Below are 20,443 nucleotides of genomic sequence, written 5' to 3'. Positions count from 1 at the left end.
GAGATAAGATGACCTTATAATTTTACCACTTTTCACTTCCACAAAGAAACATTTCATGGTCTAGCCAACTGGCACATGACCATTCAAAAAATCAACTGTAGGAAGCAAGTGAGTAAGACAAAAATATAATAAACAAGCCATGGTGATAAGAGTGAAAAATGAAAAACATGTGTGGACAATAGAGAATTCGTCCATCCATAGACTGGCAGGATGCCTTCTATTTTAGGCCCATTTGCACACTTCTGATAAAGAACATTTTGACCAAAGTGTCTTCTGTCTGTCCTTTAAAATCCTTTCATACCTGCCTACTCTTCCTCTCTGTAATTTAATTGAATTAAAAATAAAATATTTGAGCATCAGTTGTCTGTTTATCCACCTATCTGATATTGGTCTAAGGAGACAAAGAATATATATCTCAACAAGAAACTGTTCCTTCTAGGAAGTTGAAAAAGAGTGTGGGCAATGAACAAGTAATACAAATGGATGTCACAAGGTGAGGAGTGAGATTCTTTACAAGGGCAGCAAAAGGAGAGATTACATTCAGTTGAAGAGATTTAGAAAAGGCTTTATGAAGCAGGTGACATTTCAGAAACAACCTGAAAACATATAAGATTTTTGTTAAGTGGAGCAAGGGAAGGGTTATTTTCTAGCTAGCATACAACCTATGAATCTGGTTGAATAACAGAGATAAGAGCTGGGTGTCAGAAAGGAGTCACCCATATGTGGCCAGGGTTTCACAAGCAGGAGCTAAGAAACTCCCTCAACATCTCTAGTGTCAATTTTATTCATTCCAAACAGAGATTTTGATGCACTTTCTAATGCTTTTTAATTTGTTCCCAACAGCCCTCACATTTGAAAAACTGGAAATCAATCTTATGAAATAATGTTTTATTATTTCTAATAATAACTAGGATGTTTCTTAGGATCACAGAAATCAAAATACTTTTCCTTTGTTGGCAACCTTTGGCTATCATTGATTTAATAAACTTTCTAGAATTATATGCCTCTTTTACAAAGTATCTTTTTGCAGTTCTTTTAAAAACTATTTATTCACATCAAGCAAGACATGAAGCCTTTTCTAAATCTCTTCAACTGCATGCAATTTCATGAAGACTTGAAAATTTTCCATGTCAGAATTTAATCTTACATTTCCCTATGTCATATCCTAAATGAAATATACAAATCATGTGTGTGTCCATGTGATTATATTGACATGTGCTGTGATTTTCCAAGTCTTAAAGTCATGCATTGTGCTAGATTATTGAAATATTTAGATATACATTCTAATTCATTTCCCAATTGAGAACATTTTAAGTCAATTAGAAAGTAAATTACATTTAGCAGATATAGCTTCATAGGAGATTTTGGAAAGTTCTGTGCATATAATTTTCTGAAGTATCTAGAGTGCCTCTCTGATTCTAGAGAGACACAGTCTTCTGTCCCTCTTGATATGAATTAGATAATTCCATTGCTCTGTAGATGTTCTGAAGGCTAAAGACTCTTAATGCTAAATTTATTGAGAAAATAGAAATCCCATTTTAGCCGTCTTGTCTCTGCCCTTTGGGTGAACAAGAGACCAAAGAAATAAAAGACATGTATTTATTCACAAAGGATACCCTCACATAGGAAATGCTATGTATTCTTGGAATCTTCTTTAGTTAATTGAAGAGATTATTTATTGAGGAAATAATTTATTGAGACCTGGGATTAAATACATAATTGATTTAACATCTCCAGAGTTACTAGCCATGCATGTTGTAAATGCTACATATCTAGGAAGCGTAACTCACACAATCCTGTTTCAGAAAGTGGGGAAATCCAGGGAAGCATCTCTTTCCTTCCTAATCCCAAAATGTTACTCCTGCTGCCAGTTTTTTCACCGGTACCCTCTCATCTGATTTTTGTCCTTGGTATACAGTTGAGTGCTTTCTCTGCTCTCCTGTATTGCCAAAGCTATTTTGAGCTTTGTGTTCACATTAATTTGAAATACTTGTTGACCTGTTGTTTACCAGATATGGTTAGGGAATAGAGGAGAAACTTTATATTTTCTTCCTCTTTCCTGTCTTCATTGACACCAGATTTGAACTTTGTATATGTTGTCTCCCATACTTAGAAGTTAAACTTGAAGACCTGAATCAAAGAGCAGAATCTCACTCTGGGAATAAATTTTCCTTGATGCTTTTAATTGCTCATTAATTTGGTGAATCACATAAGAGATGCTACAAGGTTTGGTTGCTGTTGCTTTAAAATGAATTAATAGTTTGATGTAAAATTTCAAACTATAACCCCTGTGACATGAATCTAGAATTGTTAATAATATGTTAGAAAATAATATTCTGAATTATTCCTTAACATAATGAAGAAAATACAGCTAATGTCCTGAAAAAAAGAGATTTGAGAAGGCAGTTTTGTCATTTTTAGTAATATAGATTTACTATCAACAATTCACTGAAATAATGATATGAAAGCAGCAAATAAAATATGCCCTTTTCTCTTCTCTTCCTTTTCATAAAATGATCAATTGGTCCTGTAACATTTAGAAAATTAAGTAAATGTTTTGGTGATATCAGTATACTTTTGGTTTCGTTCTGTTTTCTGTTTCTAAATGAAATCACTTTTCTAAAAGAAAAAAAAATTAAAATGCCACCTCATGATGGCCATTATGACTTTTTAACGCCAAAATTAAATGGACAATTGTAGAGGTTAACCCCCTTGACTTCTTAATCACTTTTAACATTGACTCCTTCTTCTTGAATAATCTTAAAATTATTTTCTCTATCATTTCCCAAGATTCTGATAATTTTCCTTAATTCCTACTACACTGATATTCTCTTTTAATATTCAGGTTTTATCTTTTCCTCCTCCCTGTAAATATGGGATTTTCTTCAATTTTTTTCTTATGATCCCAGTTAACTTTGTCCTGGAACATTTTAGTCAATCCTGTAACTTCAACTACTTTCTGTTCAGCAATGAGTTTCAAATCTATGTTTGCCTATCAGATCTCTCTCTTGAGCTACAGTCAATATGTCAATATACTTTATACATTATCCATCTCTAAATCAATAGATTCCCAGGTACACTCAGAATTTTTCCTATCTTATTTCTGAACCTAACCCTTCAGCACACTGTAATATGGTAACCTTCTACCCAAAAGGCTGAGTCAGAACCTGGGCAGTCAACTTGAACATTTCTATCTTTTCCAACCCACATTCAAACTTTGACCCAGTCTTATTGATCCAACCTCTTTAAGTATCTTCCATACCAATCCTGTTCTCTCTGCTCTTACCACTATTACTTCAATTCAGGCATTTATCATTTTTATGTGAAGTACACAATAACCTCCTAACAGATCCCCTAAGTTCATTCTGAAAATTATATATCCACTAACCACACTGATCCTAAATCTTTTATTTTCAACACAGTGACTGCAAAGAAATCATATAACAATTTCATCTAAGAGTTGGGGGAGGAGTATGGTAAAAGGAGGGTGACATCTTTAATTAAATGAATCATATTCACCATAGAGTACCTGGGAAAATATTATTGATGAAATCACAATTGTTTTATAATGTTTATTTAGAATTGTCAAAATCTTTTAAAGGAGGCCATATTCTTTTTGTGAATATTGCATGAGAGTGTGTGGTGTAAAGAAAGAAAGAGGAAAGGAAAAAGAAAAGCTAAGAAACAATTCTGAATAAAATCCAGTGGGTTCACATTATCCTTACAATAAAGAGTCATTATGGCCCCGGTTTGTCTGCCACAGCATTCTCATCAATGATTACTAAACATAAATGCTATATAGAATGAAAAGTGAGAAACTGCTATATGAAATCTTAATGACTTTTCACATACTTTGCACACATTTGAAATACCCCAATTATACCCCCCATGAAGACTCTGCAAACACACACACACACACACACACACACACACACACACAAACACACACACACACACCCTCTGTTTCTTATTTTCTTTTCCTTCAAACAAAGAAACTCTTACAGTTGCCTTACAAAATTTTCTTTGCCAAAGTCAATTTTGAAGCTAAATAACATGCCTCTAGCCTTTGTTAGCAATTTTATATGTTGTGTGAAAACCTCTATTATATTACTTATCACAGTGTAAAGAAATGCATGGTTTCTGCATCTCTATTTCCAATGTACAATGAACTTCCTGGGGATAAAATCAAATTTTTTTATCTTAGTAACCCCAACATCAAGCCTGGCACGTGAATAAATGTTTTCTAAAAACTTGAGGACTTTTTAAAAAGTTTAGTAAATAAGAGGCAAAAACAAATTCCTTAATTCCTTACCTTAGACAGATAAGCTTAGATTTGTTCCTGATGGATGTACAATTAAAAGATACCAAGAACTTTGAAGAATTACAATAATGATATATTGATGACCACTCTGAAAATCTGCTTAAAAAATGTCTGTTTGTCTGCTTTCCTTATCTATCTTCTGTTATGCTAAAGAACTGCACAGGGAGCTGAAGAAATGAAAATAGCCTTTATTTAATGCTCACATGCTTTGCACATACTGAAAACCATCCAGTCTGAAAACCAGTCTTTCCACATATAGTAATTGTGTGACAGATGGTCTCTGGCTTATCACATAATTACTTTATACACAGTATGGAACTAGAATCCAAAGTAAGATAATAGCTCCCAGCCAATTACACAATCAGGGAACGAGTCCCCATCAGGTCTTGTGATGAATGCTTCCTATCCTTGATCAGCACCTGGGAACAGTGGGGCACTAGGATCCAACAGGCTGTCAATCAGGGTGCATAGCCCAGTCTTTAGTCTTTTGTCAACCCCTCCCTCTACAGCATTCTTAAAATTACTTCCTTGACTCTTTAACCTCTAGTTATCCACTCAACTCGTTAGTTCTTCATTTACTTTTTATTTCACCTATTTGAAAAAAAAATTATTTATATATTCTTTCAAAAAATATGGAATACCCACCTTTGGCAAGCTCTGTGCCAGGTGTGTGGGGGATTCAAGATGAGAACAAGTGATGTCCTTGTCCCTGTGAATTTTTTTTATCTTTTGGGTGTGGGATAAGCATTTTTCAAAAACTCACTTAAATCTGCATAATGCTGTTGTGGCTGAGTCAGAGAAAGAGGCTGGCAGGGGACAGGAGGGTGGCTCAGGAGCTGTTAAGGCAGGGGCAGTGGTGGAGTGTCTGGGCCCAGGCCTTGAGTCTGCCAGTGCCCTGTGGATGCGAATCACTGCTGCATAAGCACCAGGGGCAAAGCAGTTGATCCGCCAGTCAGGCATGAGCGCCCATGATGAGGCCTCTGCAGGGCACTCCTGGCCTGTCAGCTTCTGCTGCACTGCTGCTGCTGCTGCTGCTGCCCAGGGCCCAGGCAGAGGAGCACCAACACATGCTCCCAGCAGAGGCTCCATCTGGTAGTCTCTAATTTAGGCCACTTCTGACCTTAAAGTCTCCAGTTTCCCAGTCGAAGGCCTGGCCCCAAAACAATCTCTTGCATTTGGTCTAAAGTTGATCAGTGGTTTAATTGCATTTTCACATCCAAGATTGGATGTTATGGACTCTAAGAGTGGCTTTCACTTAGGACTGGATGGTTTTCAAAATGGTGGACTGGAGCAAGGCAGGAAAGTCAGTTTCAAGATACAGAAGAAGTTGTCTTATAGATCAATAGTGTTGGGCCCTTCCAAAATCGCCTGGAAACATATAAGTACTTTTCACTTCTAATCTGTGTGGGGTCAAAAAAAGTAACAGTTATTACCATGAAGCTCTAGGAGAAGCACTTCAAGGAGTTGAAATGGAATTTAGTGGTCTGGATATTAAATTTAAAGATGATGTGATGCCAGCCAGTTACTGTGAAATTGATTTAGATAAAGAAAAGAGAGATGCCTTTGTTTATGCTATCAAAATTCACTACTGGTACCAGATGTACATAGTTGATTTACCAATATGGGGTATTGTTAGTGAAGCAGATGAAAATGTAGAAGTTTGTTATCTTTGGACCTACAGAAAGCTTTAAATAGATTTTAATGGGAATTTAATTGTTGGAGGAAAGGTGAAACTGTTCCCAATACCAAAATACAGATGTGATATTTGCTAAAATGGAAAAAGTCAGATGTAAAATTTGAAGAACGATTGAACAAATATCTTGATCCATCCTTTTTTCAACAGAGGATTCATTGGTTTTTAATTTTCAATTCCTTCATGATGGTGATCTTCTTGATAGGATTAGTTTCAAATATTTTAATGAGAACTTAAGGAAAGATTATGTCTGGTTTAGTAATGAAGAAGAAATGGCTGACATGGATAGAGACTTAGGAGATGGATATGAATAGAAACAGGTGCATGGAGATGTATTTAGACCATCAAGACACCAGCTAATATTTTCCTCTCTCATTGGTTCTGGATTTCAGATATTTGCTGTGTTTCTCATTGTTATTATTATTGCAATTATAGAAGATTTATATATTTTTCTAGGCTGCTACATCACCAGTGAATGATTATTTTGGAGGAAGTCTGTATGCTAGACAAGGAGAAAGGAGATGGATAAAACAGATGTTCACTGGGGCATTCTTTATCCCAGCTTCGGTGTGTTGCAGGCCTTCTTCATCAATTTTATAGCCATTTATTACCATGTTTCATCAATTTTATAGCCATTTATTACCAATTTTAGAACCATTCCTTTTGGAGCAAAAATCTAAATCTTATTGGTATATTACTTGGCTGAAATTTGTTAGGTCAGCCCAACTTCCTTTGTTGTGCCAATGCTGTGCCTCATCCTATACTGGAGAAAAAATATTTTATGTAGCCTGCAGTTATTGTTTGCCTGGGATGAATTTTACCTTTTGGCTCTATCTTTATTGAAATGTATTTCATCTTCACATCTATTATGTCTATGGCTTCATGATGCTGGTTCTGGCCATCCTTTGCATTGTTACAATCTATGTGATATTGAGTGCACATACTTCTTGCTAAATGGGATTATAGGTGGCAGTGGACAAGTTTTCTCTCTGCTGAATCAACTTCAATCCCTGTTTACATGTATTCCTTTTACTAATATTTTTTTTTTTTTTTGAAACAAAGATGTATGGCTTACTTCAAACATCATTTTACTTTGGATATATGGTGGTATTTAGCACAGCCTTGGGGTATTGTGTGAAGCAGTTGTTTACATGGGAACAAGGGCCTTTGTCAAAAAAAAAAAAAAAAATATATATATATATATATATATATATATATATATATATATATATATATATGTGAAAATTGACTACAGACGCAAGAAAACCTGGAACTTTGGATCAATTCCTCTTTTATATGGATAGAAGCCAGTGCTGTTTTCATCTAAACCCTGAAAGGAACTGAGAAAGGGAAATGGCCTTCCTGATAATAGGTGGCTCGTCCATGATCTCCACAAGTCAACAAAAGCACTGCTAATAGAATGAAAACCTCAGGCAGGACCACATGGTGGTCATATCAAAAACTATGTGGAGACTGACTCTGAGGCAACAGAAATTACTGAGCCAACCTTTTTCTTACCAGGCATTACCTACCCCAGGTTTGCCCAGAACAACGGGAAATGGCCATTTAGCGAGCAACCTCTTTACCAACATGGACTGTGACTCTCCAATAATCTTCCCACCCCTGAGACAAAAGTACAAAAGTGACTGAAGATGCTCAATCACCAAGCTGCCTCACTTCTTGACCGTGTCCTGACTCACATCTTGGAGTCATTGAATAGAAGACAGAATCTTCTAAGGGTTACTGCTCCATGTTTCTTTCTGAAATGCTTCTGTGTGGCTGTGGAGCCACCCGAAAACTAGGTAAACTGACTCTGACCACAGGTGACAGCCTGGTGAGCTTCAATTGGTGGACATTAACATCATGATCTTGTTTCTAATGTTATTTACCTCAGGTCCCAATATCTACTTTAAAATTTGGAACTTTTTTCAGCATCACAGATTACTCTGAACAGGTCTCTACATCCAGCTGCCATTTTGCAAGAGATATGGAAGAAAGAGAAAGGAAGGTGTGTACAATATTCTAAATATGAATTAGCAAAATCCAGATGTGAGGACCGCCAAGGGTCCCAGGGCCTGCCACTATAACAAAGAGACCAAGGAAAAGACACACAGGGCGGGGAACCTGCAAACCAAGAACTGCACAAAGACATACCAAGTGGTGCATGGGGTGTCTGTCTTAGCCCTTGAGCATATGTGCCCTGGGGCTGGTTACTTCTGGAGGGAGGAGGGACTAGGGCTAGGATGCAGCCATGTGGGATGCTGACAAGGTGCTGTTCTTGACTTGGTTCTAGGGTGTTTGACATAATTTTTCACTAAGTTACACCTTTTTCTCTGTGGTCCCCTCCCCTGCTTTGTACTGCATTGCCTTCCATTACTGTGAAAAATATCTGAGGTAATCAGCTTAGAAAGAGAAAGGTATATTCTGGCTGACTGTTGCAGGCTTCACTCCACGATTGGTTGCCCTATTGTTCTTGGACCTGGGGTGAAACCACATATCACCCTGGCAGTGCATGGTGGCAAGTGACTCACTTAATGGTGGCTGGGAAGCATAGAGTGGGAAATTAAGAGACAAGGGTTCCTCAGTCCCCTGAAAGGAGGCCCTTAACAGGAAGCTCCCCACTAGCCTCCCCCTTAAAGATCCCACTTCCTCCCAATAGCACCTGTGGCTGTGATCAAAGCTTTCTCACCTGGGCCTGTAGGGATCATTCCAGATTCAGACTTTAGTAGTGGCAGTGCTTCATTTAAAAAGGAAAGGATTGGAAGTATACCCTCCACTGGTATTTTCCTACAGATAAGAATCTAGTGGTGGAGAAGCCAGGAGCCCACTGGGGTCATCCCAGCCACCAGGAGAGGCCACAGCTTGACCAGGGAGGCCAGAGCAATGGAGGCATGGAGTGGAGGCCAGGTTCGGGATGCACTGGAAGTAAGAACCAGCACAGCTGCTGACTACTGAATGGAGCATAAAGAAAGAGAAGATGGCACCGGAGTGGAGCTCAGGGGCACAGCACTTGCCTGGCATGTGTGAGGCCCTGGATGCCATCCCTTGCAGAAAAAGAGAATATTTTTTAAAGAAATAAATAGGAGACACAAGGTCAGACCTGTGTTTCTCCTTCCTTTGTTGCACAACCAGACAATACAAAACTCTTTCAGCTTAGGATGTTATTGGTCACCACTGGAGAAAAACAGCAAAATGCAGGGAGATGTCAGAGAAATCTGCTTTGCAGCAATAAGATTCCCAGTTCCCCTGGCCTGCATTCTTGTCCCTGACAGGGGACTGTAACTTTATTTCTGTTATCCCATTAGCTGAGGATGCCTCGCCAGGGCCCAGCAGGCAGCATTTACCTGGTCCAGGGAAACTGTCAGTCTAGACCCCAGAAGAGTCCTGGTTCCCCTGTGTCACCAGATCACCCACTGGGAAGGTGCTCTTGGATGGAAGGCTGTCTGCAGCTTCAGTTGTTACGGGGTGGGGACTGGGGAGTCTGTAGCCACTGCTCTGGGAATGAGGGAACTGATCCCAGTAACAAATGCAGCTGCCTCCTCCCCCAACTCACTTGGTTAGTTGATTGGTGAGACCAGAAATCTCTTGCTTTGGGAAAAGAGGGAAAGCGAAATTGTTTCTGCTTTAAGAAACTGCTGATTCCCAGTTATCTTATTTGTTAAGAAAAGGGGATTTCACTTTCCATGTACTTCTGCATTTAAATCTACATTCAGAGCCAAGGAAAAGAGCAGCTCAGATGGGGATCTACACCTTGCCTTGACCTTTATCCCAAAAGACTTGCCCCTGAGGTAGAAAATCTCCTGTCCTACAGGGGCAGTTGTCCTGGTTTTCCCAGCTCTAAGTAACATACTGTATGCACTCAATTAAAGTTAATTTTGCTTGAGTCAATGAACGAGTAATCCAGTACTATTTCTGAAGCATCCTTAGCATCAATATGTAGCCTGTGTTCCATGACGCTTTCCTTACACAATCTCTCTTACTTGCAGGTCACCTGGCAGAATTCCTTATCTTTATTCACCAGATCCACATTTTAGAGTTGTAGTTAGTTTTGCATTCACTCACACAAGCATTTATACTGTAACCACTGTTTGCCAACCACTGTTTCACAGCAGCTTATGATACATCAATAAACAAGAAAAATAGTCACCTGCCTTGTGGGTGCCATTCTGATGAAGAGAAGCAGACAACAAATAATAAATACAATAAATAATCCAGTAATTCAGAAAAAGTAGATCTATGGGGGTGCAGATTATCACAAGGGATCTGATGCAGGGGGAGGGACTTACTGTATCATCTTAACATCTTATCATAGAAACACAATTTCCAGAACCTGTCTTATATGTCTGCTGAAGAGCAACCTTGTCTTTAAATTTAATATAACAGTGTGCCAAAATATATTAAATGAGAATACCAAAACCCTAGAGAAAATACAGAAGTATTACTGAGCCTATGGAAAATGAAATAAAAATGAGAGTGCCTAGGATTCTCAGAAGTTATTTATTCATAAGTGACTTTTTAATCATGTTTTATTTACAAAACTTCAGAGAATATGGAAAATATTTTAAATTTGTTGCTAACTGATATATAAAATGTAAAAATTCTATGTATTTAGAGAGTACCATGTGATGATTTGATACACCAAATAAGGTACAATGTTTATATCAGGTTAAAGACAGCTACCTCCTTAAACATTTCCCCTTTTTATATGGTGAAAACATGTGGGCTCTTTTCTTCCACCTTGTTGAAATATACCATATCTAACTGTTATCAATACTCACCACTTTACTGTGCAATAGCATTCCAGAAAATGTTTGCTATTGGTTTTCATTTATTTATTTATTTACCAATGAGCCTTAATTTTATTTATTTATTTAAATGTGGTTCTGAGATTTGAACCCAGTATTTCAAAAGAGCTAGGCAAGTGCTCTGCCACAGAGCTAGAATTGCAGCCCTGTTTGCTATTGTTCTGCTTTACTTATTTCTGCAGCACCAGGGACTGAACCCCAGGGCTTTTTGCACTGGGTAAGGGCTCCACCATAGCGCTACACTCACAACCCAGTAGAAAGCTTTTCTGGAAGGAGTGAGAGGATGGACTGAATCCTCTCCTGATAGCAACAAAATTGGGCTACTTCAATTATTTTTTTCTACTTGGTCTCTTGGCTTTTCAATTACAAAAGCCATGCATACTCTTTGTAAAAAAAAAAAAAAAAAACAAAGATCAATACTGCACAGAGGTTTATCAATTAAGAGGTTTATCAATTAAAGTCCTCAGAGAACTGAGAAGAGTTATCTTATTTTGACTTTCCAAAAGTAAAAGTATGTTAATATATACCTATTTTTGTTTCAAAAACATGGAAATGCATATCTCCTTAACAGATATTAAATTCAGCACAATGGCCTATGGTCATAGAAATGAAGGAGGTTCTCATTCTCTATTTTTTGTTTGTATGTTGATATTGAGGACCTTACATGTGTATACTTAAAATCTGATTAAAATGAGAGATATGCAGTGATATTTTATAAACTAACCAGTGCACAGTATGATAGTTAACACCCAGTGATATGAATAGCAAGTACTAGTTTTCCCCTCCAAACTTATGAAACAGTAGAGTTTGAAACCTAGCTTGAATATCCAACTAATTACCTGGGGATTGCCATTAGGAAAAATTCAGACTTCCTTCCTCTATCAATATGTCAAGAAGATAGCACTTTTTCTTGATTCTACCCACAAGGGCATTGGTCTAATGCATCTTCCATGGCATCTCACACAATCGTCCAACCCAACCACAACCAGGCTCTCCACCATCCCCAAGTCCTCCTCACCTGTGGTGTCCTCATGCAGGCCAATGTCAAAAGCCAGCTTATCAGTTAGAGACCACCAGGTGGAGAGGCAGCACAGATACAAAGAACACATAACCAGAAGTGATTGCTCAATATTTATAGTCATGGTGGAGCCCTGTTCTGACAACTGATTTGATATGTATCTCTCTCTCTGCTGCTTAGCCTTTTTCTAAAAATCCCTCTGAACAAAGCCCAGGTCTTTATTGGCTGAGGCAAAACAGCCCTAGCACAGCATTCATTAGGAGCAATATTTAAAGGAAATGTGTAATTTTTCCCCCATAAAAGACTAAGGAAATATGTCACAACAAGACAAGTAATTGGAGATGTATTTCTACGTCTCTCACTTCATGTGATATATTCATGATCTACAGCACAGTGTGATCTTACAGTGAGAACTGGATCCCAAGCAGAAATTGAAAAACTATTCAATTTTATGTTCTACTTCTGTTTTCCCTTCATTTTTTTAACTCTCTGAAATCCATCCAGAATTACTTGGTTTTGGTGTGCAGGATGTCATTTTACTAAAATGAAGTTTGATTGTGCATGTGTTTCCCTAGGAGGAATTGGTTTCTCTCCAGACTATCATCACCTCCAACCCCTAGGTTTTCCTAACTGTATGGTCATGAAGTTTTGGGTCATTTTTCAGACCAACTCTCAGCACCTTGGTAAGTGCTGTAAGGAAGAGGACACAAAATGAATGTGGTATGAGCTTGCAGTACACCACCATGTGCAAAAAGCACACTCAGAGCCAGTAATAACAGGATCATGTGAAGAGGACACAGAGAGAGTTCTGGGGATTAGGAAAGGCCAGGCCCCTCTCCAAGAGCTCTGAACAATTAAGGCAAAGTCTAGAAAATTCCCATTATGGAACAGAGCCTTCCAGCTAAATGAAAGCCAGTGAGTATGTGAATGCAGGAGATGAACTGATTGGGGGGAAGTCAGCACCATAGGGATATGTCATCTATGTGAGCTGGAGACTCAGAATTGGCCTGCTGACTATGAAGCACTGGCTCTCATGGTTATAGGAGAGGATTCAAGGTTCTCCAAACCTGTATTGAGTAAGCACAGAACTGTGTGTCTGACCTGGAGACAGGCAACCCACAGGGATCCCTGAAGTTCAGAAGTTTCAGATATAAACTGTGTTAAATGTCTGTTTTTCTCACCTGGGGGCAGGCCCCAAATTCCTTAATAAGACACCTAAAGCACAAGAATCAACAAATGGGATGAATTCAACCTAAAAAGTTTTTTTTTTCTCAGCAAGAGAAATAATATGTGAGGACAATAGGGAGCCTACATCCTGGAAACAAATTTTTACCCCTCACACATCAGATAGAGCTCTAATCTCTAGAGTATATGAAGAACTCAAAAATTTAAACAACAACAACAAAAAATAAATAACCCAATCAACAAATGGGTCAAGGAGTTGAACAGATATTTCTGAGAAGAGGATATACAATCAATAAACAAATACATGAAAAAATGCTCACCATCTCTAGCAATCAGAGAAATTCAAATTAAAACTACTCTAAGATAAGATCTCATTCCAATAAGAATGGCAGCCATTATGAAGTCAAACAACAATAAGTGCTGGCGAGTGCCGCAGTCTGGCTGGGCACAAAATCACGAGCCACCACACAGCTTATAGATTCAAACAGCAACTCTTTATTCCCGAACTCACACCAGCACTCTACAATCACTTTCTGGGGAAATCCACATTCTCTGCCCAAATCCACCCCCACTGGGCTTCTGTCTCCCAAAAAATACTGTCTGAATCCCATGAGAACTCAAGGGGAACTCAGGCAGCAGGATATGCCCTATTCCCAGCAGGAATAACCTTAAACCTGGAATGTCCTAAACCGGGAACGCCCTAAACCCAGATTATCCTAAACCGGGAACACCCTAAACCCGGATCCGCCCTGGTCCTTGAGCAAGGTCACCTACATGTAATGTCACTGCAAAATGTCCTATTTCCACGAGTCCTTCCACTAAGCAACATGGGGTACTCTGGCAAGGAAATTGTCATACCTACTTGGCTAATGGCTCCCAGCATCTCCCCGCTTCTGATTAATTAAACAACAAGCAATGTGGCCTAAGGACCGTGCCTGGTAGGTTGTCCAATTCAACATATGGTTCTTACCCGTCATCGGAAAACTGACCTTTAGGCATCAGCCTCCTGTCTTAGGTTGATACCACTGCAATTGGATCATACCCGTCACTGACTACCAGTCCAGCATACAGCCATACTTGTGGATAGGTCTATGCACCAGTGGGGGGTTAGGTTCTTTGCCTCACCTCTGATGGCCCCCAAATTTGGCCTTGGTGCCAGTGGGGGAGTGAGGTTAATGTGGCTTAAGGACCGTGCCTGGTAGGTTGTCCAATTCAACATATGGGTCTTACCCGTCATCAGAAAACTGACCTTTAGGCGTCAGCCTCCTGTCTTAGTTGATACCACTGCAATTGGATCATACCCGTGACTGACTACCGGTCCAGCATACAGCCATACTTGTGGATAGGTCTATGCACCAGTGGGGGGGTGAGGTTCTTTGCCTCACCTCTGTTGGCCCCCAAATTTTAGACCATCACTAGCAGAAGGGAGGAGGATACAGAAATGCCACGACACCAAGCCAATTGACGGCTCCTTGGGAAAAATAGCATCATTGGTGACACCATCAGCAAAGATATGCCAGCACTACCATAATTCGCTGCACCAGACGATAGTTCACAATGCATACAACTGATATATAGTCCAGGCAAGTTCTGCAAGCAGTTCAAAGTGGAGGAATCTATCAATATGTCCATTTCCTCCCAATATCCGTTTCCTCCCAAAGTAAGTTGACTCCTTGATTGAGCATTACTTGTTGAGTTATATTCATTGATGCATCAGTTTATACAGTTTACTGTGATAGCTATCATAGAAGCTGTAGTTTGGTTTTATCTTTGTCTTCACCGGCACTGGGATGAAGATAGGAATTCTGGCAATGATGCTAAAGAGACATTATCCTGAAAAGAATTATTAAATATAATGAAAAGGAAAGGTGAAAGTAAACAAACAGATCTGTTAACCTACTTTAAAAACAATCCTTAACAGCTGTTTACCTAATTTAAATTAAACCATTTAAAGCACATGAATAAAAAAAAATAAAAATAATTTGGATCCATTTTTTCATGAGCGCTCCTCATATAACAAATATGGACATACGCACATACAGACATACAACACAAAACACAAGAGTGCACACAAACGTACAACACATAAGAAAATAGTAAAGGCCTTGTAGCTTTACCTAGGTGAAATCTCCATTGCAATGTTTAAAAACTCCACAGTCAAAAAATAAAACTTATCAGAAAAACATTAACCTAGGTTTGTATGAGCTCAAAAAAATAAAAATAGAACCTTATGATGTGGAAAAATGCAATAATAAAATAGCTATTGAAAAAAGCATCCTGGTTAATCAGTGTTGCAGATGTAAGAATGGCCAAGCTGGAGTTCTGGATATCAGCTGTTACAGATTTGAGTCAAATCATCTTCTTTTCGATCTGTAGAAATTGTTTAAGTTACTCTATCTGGAATCCAAATCGGCTGCTGTTCTCCCTGTGGAAACACACAAACAGAGCCCTGACTCCAGACAATCACTGGGTCAGGACCTTTCCATTGTCTTGTTAGAATATCTTTTCAAAGTACTTTAGGCTTATGTACATTTTTTGGATACATATGCCTTTCCGCAGCACTAAGTCCTGATGAATCCAAATTTAAAAAGTTTAGAGTAAAAAGCGTTGTTTTAAGTTTACTTTGGGGGATATATACCCCCTTACAATTCCCTCTTTTTGCTTTAATAAGTACGTTTTAATAGTTTGATGAGCTCTTTCAACTATGCCTTGTCCCTGTGGATTGTATGGGATTCCTGTTATATGAGCAATTCCAAATGATGAGCAAAATTATTTAAAAGAGGTAGAGGTATAGCCAGGACCATTATCGGTTTTTAACTGTTTAGGAACGCCCACAGTGGCAAAATTTTGTAAGCATTGAGCTATAACATCTTTAGTTTTTTCTCCGGCATGAAGGGAGTCCATCAAAAATCCGGAAGAAGTATCAACTGTAACATGTAAATATTTTAATTTTCCAAATTCTGGCAAGTGTGTGACGTCCATCTGCCAAATATGGTTAGGTATCAGTCCTCTAGGATTGACTCCAAGGTTAACTTGTGGTAAAAAGGTCACACAATTTTGACATTGTTTTATTATATGTCTGGCTTGTTCCTTAGTTATTTTAAAACACTTTTGTAAAGTATTAGCATTAACATGAAACCTTTTATGAAAATTTGTAGCTTCTTCAAATGTAGAGAAAATATGTATGTCATGTGTATTTTTATCTGCTAAATCATTGCCTAAACTAAGGGCTCCAGGAAATCCTGTATGTGCCCTAATATGTCCTATAAAGAATGGATCTTTTCTGTCCCAGATTAGACTTTGTATAGTGGAAAACAAAGAGAAAACAGTGGAAGAATGGGAAATCCTACCAGCATCTTCAAGAGATACTATAGCATTAACTACATACTGACTATCAGAAAATAAATTAAATACAAAATCTTTAAACATCAAAAAAGCTTGTAAAACTTCATTAAGCTCTACCTTTTGAGCTGATTGTTTGGGTACTAAAAATGTAAAAGTTTGATCTGGGGTAACTACTGCTGCTGTACCATTATTAGACCCATCAGTGAATATATTTGGACCATTCATGATAGGTGTTTTTTTGTCATTTTAGGAAAAACTACAGGATGCTTAGACCAAAAAGACAACAAAGGATTAGATGGTAAATGATTATCAAATGAAACATTAGATTTACACATGATTATTGCCCAAGTATTTAACTCATTAGCTAACTCATCAATTTGATCCATAGTATATGGAGTAATAATTTTATTGGGAGAAATTCCAAACACTCCCTTCGCTGCTTTTATTCCTTTGAGTATTAATTGTCCTACAGCCTCAGGATACCTATTAAGAATAGTGTTAGGAGAATAAGATAAATGTATCCACAATAATGGACCTTCTTGCCAAAATACTACTGTAGGAATATTTTTTGTTGGTAGTACAATAAATAATAAAGGCAAACTTATATCAATTCTATCCAAATGTATATTTTCCATATATGTGTCAATAATTTTTAATGCCTTTCTTGCTTTAGGAGTTAACATGTGGGGTGAATTTGGATCTGATGGACCTTTTAGAATATCAAATAAAGGTCCCAACTGTCCTGTTGGTATACCTAGATAAGGCCTTATCCAATTTATGTCTCCCAATAACTTTTGAAAGTCGTTAAGTGATTTGAGTTGATCTACTCATATTTGAATTTTTGGTGGATGGACCATGGTTGAGGATAATAGAACTCCTAAATAATTAATTGGAAAATTTAACTGTACTTTATCTATTGCTATCTCCAGATTATAATTTTTTAATAAGTTTGTAAGTGTGGCATAACATTCCATCAATATGTTTTTATCTTTATGTGCCAATAATACATCGTCCATATAGTGAAATATTTGTAGCTCAGGATTTTGATTTCTAAGTGGCTGGATTGCTTTGTTAACATATATTTGACAAACAGTTGGACTGCTAGCCATCCCTTGAGAGAGTACTTTCCATTCATATATCTGATCAGGATCTTCATGATTTAATGCAGGGATAGTAAATGCAAAACGTGGACTATCTTTGGGATGAATTGGAATCGAAAAAAAAAAAAAAAACAATCTTTAATATCTATAGCTAAAACATGCCAGGTTTTTGGCAAAGCAGACAATTGAGGAATCCCTGATTGAGCAGGTCCCATAATAACCATCTCATTATTAATGGCTCTTAAATCTTGCAATAATCTCCATTTACCAGATTTCTTTTTGATGACAAAAATGGGAATATTATGGGGAGATATGGAAGGTTGTATATGTCCTTCCGCTAATTGTTGTTTGACCAGATCATGGGCTACTTGTATCTTTTCTTTAATCAGGGGCCACTGAGGAACCCACACTGGTCTTTCTGATTTCCAAGTAATTTTGATTGTCTCAGTGGCCCTTTCTGAAAATCCAACCCATGTCTGTCTATTCCTTGATCTATTTGTATTGGTGCTGCTATACCTAGCCCTTGTTTTCCTAATCTTTTTTCTTTCCTAAAGCCTTGTCTAGCCCTAGTAGTGGGCGCATTAGGATTGATGTTATTTGTTAACGTCAAACCTAATTGATCTAGGACATCTTGTCCCCATAAATTTATAGGAAGATGATCCAATACATATGGCTGTATAGTTCCTTCACATCCTTCAGGATCCTTCCAATCTAATATCATAGAACTTCTATGGGGATTAGTTGCCACTCCTAGGCCTCGAAGCATTTGAGTGGCTTGTTTTAATGGCCAATGTTTTGCCCATTCTTGATGAGATATGATGCTAAGGTCAGCACCTGTGTCCAGTAGCCCATTAAACTCATGTCCTTGAATATTTAGTTTTAGCATTGGGCGAGAATCTAAATTTAAAGACAACATAGCACAATCTACACCTGTGGAGCCTAATCCCCTGGAACCTCTTTCTACACTATGACTAGGAAATTTATTATGTAGGCTGGGTATTATTAACAACTGTGCTATTCTATCTCCAGGTGAAATTACTGATATACCTCTTGGAGAACTAGCTATAATTTTTATTTCACCCACATAATCGGGATCAATTACCCCAGGACTTATCATAAGTCCTTTTAATGTAGAGAAACTACGTCCCAATAATAAGCCTACTGTTCCTTGGGGAAGAGGTCCTTTTACTCCTGTGGGAATGATTTGAACTCCCATCTCTGGAGTTAATACTGCTCTGGCAGAGGCGCAGATGTCCAACCCTGCGCTCCCTCGGGTTTGTCTGATGAGGGATTTAATTGACAATGTGTCCTGGGCACTACCCTGATGGTGTTGCTGGGTTCCTCCACTGCCCCATAGATTTGTGGTTGTGGGCTCCGGAGCATTGGGCCCCCCTGTCCATTTTTTGGCAATGGAGCCTGATGCCTTTCTCCATGATATCATGGATAAATACCTGGTCCTTGTCCATTTTTTGATAAGGGAGTACCCTCTATGGTGGTTTGAGAACGGCATTCATTAGTCCAATGTCTCCCTCTACGGCATCGTGGGCAAATACCTGGTATTCTATTTCTTTGATACCTAGTTTTGTTAAACCCTCCTCCTATGGGGCAACTCCTTTTAAAATGTCCTGTTTGTTCACAATCATAGCATGTTTTTGGCCTGGCATCTAAAGCCTGTTGTACTGCAGCTGCCAAGACTTGCCCTTGTTCATTAATATCTCTACATAATTTAATATATGTGTTTAAATCTTCATGTCTCCATGGTCTAATAACCTCTCTGCAGCAACAATTTGCTTGGTCATAAGCCAGTTGTTTTATTAATGGCATTGCTTGTTCTGTATCCCCAAAAATTTTGGCAGCTGTTTGAATTAGCCTATCTACAAAGTCAGCGTAAGGTTCATTAGCTCTCTGTATTACCTTAGATAGCTGACCTTGTAAATCTCCATGTCCTTGTAAAGTCTTCCATGCCCTAACTGCGTCTACAGCAATTTGTGCATATATAGCAGGATCATATTCAATTTGTTGCCGTTGACCCTCATAAGGTCCTTTTCCTAACAACATATCTAGATTTCTTTGAGGGTAACCAGCTGCTGCATTTTGCCTAGCTGTCTTCGCGCAAAATTCCTCATTGGCAACCTTCCATAACAAATATTGTCCTCCATTTAGTACAGATTTACACATGCTAGCCCAATCTGCTGGCATCATGTCCAAGTTAGTAATGGACTTGACCATGCTTACCGTGAAGGGAGCTTGGGGACCATAGGTTGTTACAGCCTCCTTTAACTGCTTCACTGTTTTAAAATCTAAAGCATGGTGAATTCACTGCCCTCCTACCTATTCAAGTACAGGGCATGCTAATCTTTGAGGTCCTGTCTCAGGATACCATTTATCAACTATGGGGTTTGAGGGCCACTCAGCTGTCTCCATCGGTGGTGCAGTTGGTTGAATTACGCCTTCTTGTGATAAAACGGAGTTAGTAACAGCCTCCTGTTGTGGCCTTTTTCCTAACAACCCCTTTTCCTTTAAATTTTCTTCCTCTGTCTGACTAGCTCAAGAGACCTTCTCTTTTGTTTGATCTAAAATGTCTTTCTCCATGGTCTGAACCTCTAACAATTTACTTAACATCTTTTCGGTTTGTTTTTTACTAATTTTTAATCTACTATAAAGATAACACAACAAAATAAAATAACACAAAACAAAACCGAAACTGAATGAAACAAAAACGGAATAAAAAATCATTGTATCAATTTTCTCTTCCTCAGGGCGTACAAATTTCAAACCTTTAGTCAACCATTTTTTCCAGTTTGCCTGAGAAATTTCTAGGGATAGGCAGCTTGAAACAAAAACAAAATAAATCAAAACAGGAACACATTGTTTTTTGAATTGATCACCCATTCTCTCACCTTCCCTCAGGGGCGAGCAATTTCACTTACCTCCAAGTTTCAGACGTTCCCCGAACGGGCCACCAAATGTGCAGTC

At 38.3% G+C, this 20,443-nt stretch overlaps 1 pseudogene; it reads left to right on the top strand.

The window, feature by feature from the left end:
- The first annotated feature begins 5,292 nt into the window (after positions 1-5,292).
- LOC114079439 (transmembrane 9 superfamily member 3-like) lies at positions 5,293-7,189 on the top strand (annotated as a pseudogene).
- Positions 7,190-20,443: the final 13,254 nt, after the last annotated feature.

Source organism: Marmota flaviventris, chromosome 3 (genome assembly GCF_047511675.1).
Source record: "Marmota flaviventris isolate mMarFla1 chromosome 3, mMarFla1.hap1, whole genome shotgun sequence".
NCBI lineage: Eukaryota > Metazoa > Chordata > Mammalia > Rodentia > Sciuridae > Marmota > Marmota flaviventris.
This window is presented reverse-complemented; position numbering and strand designations above follow the sequence as displayed.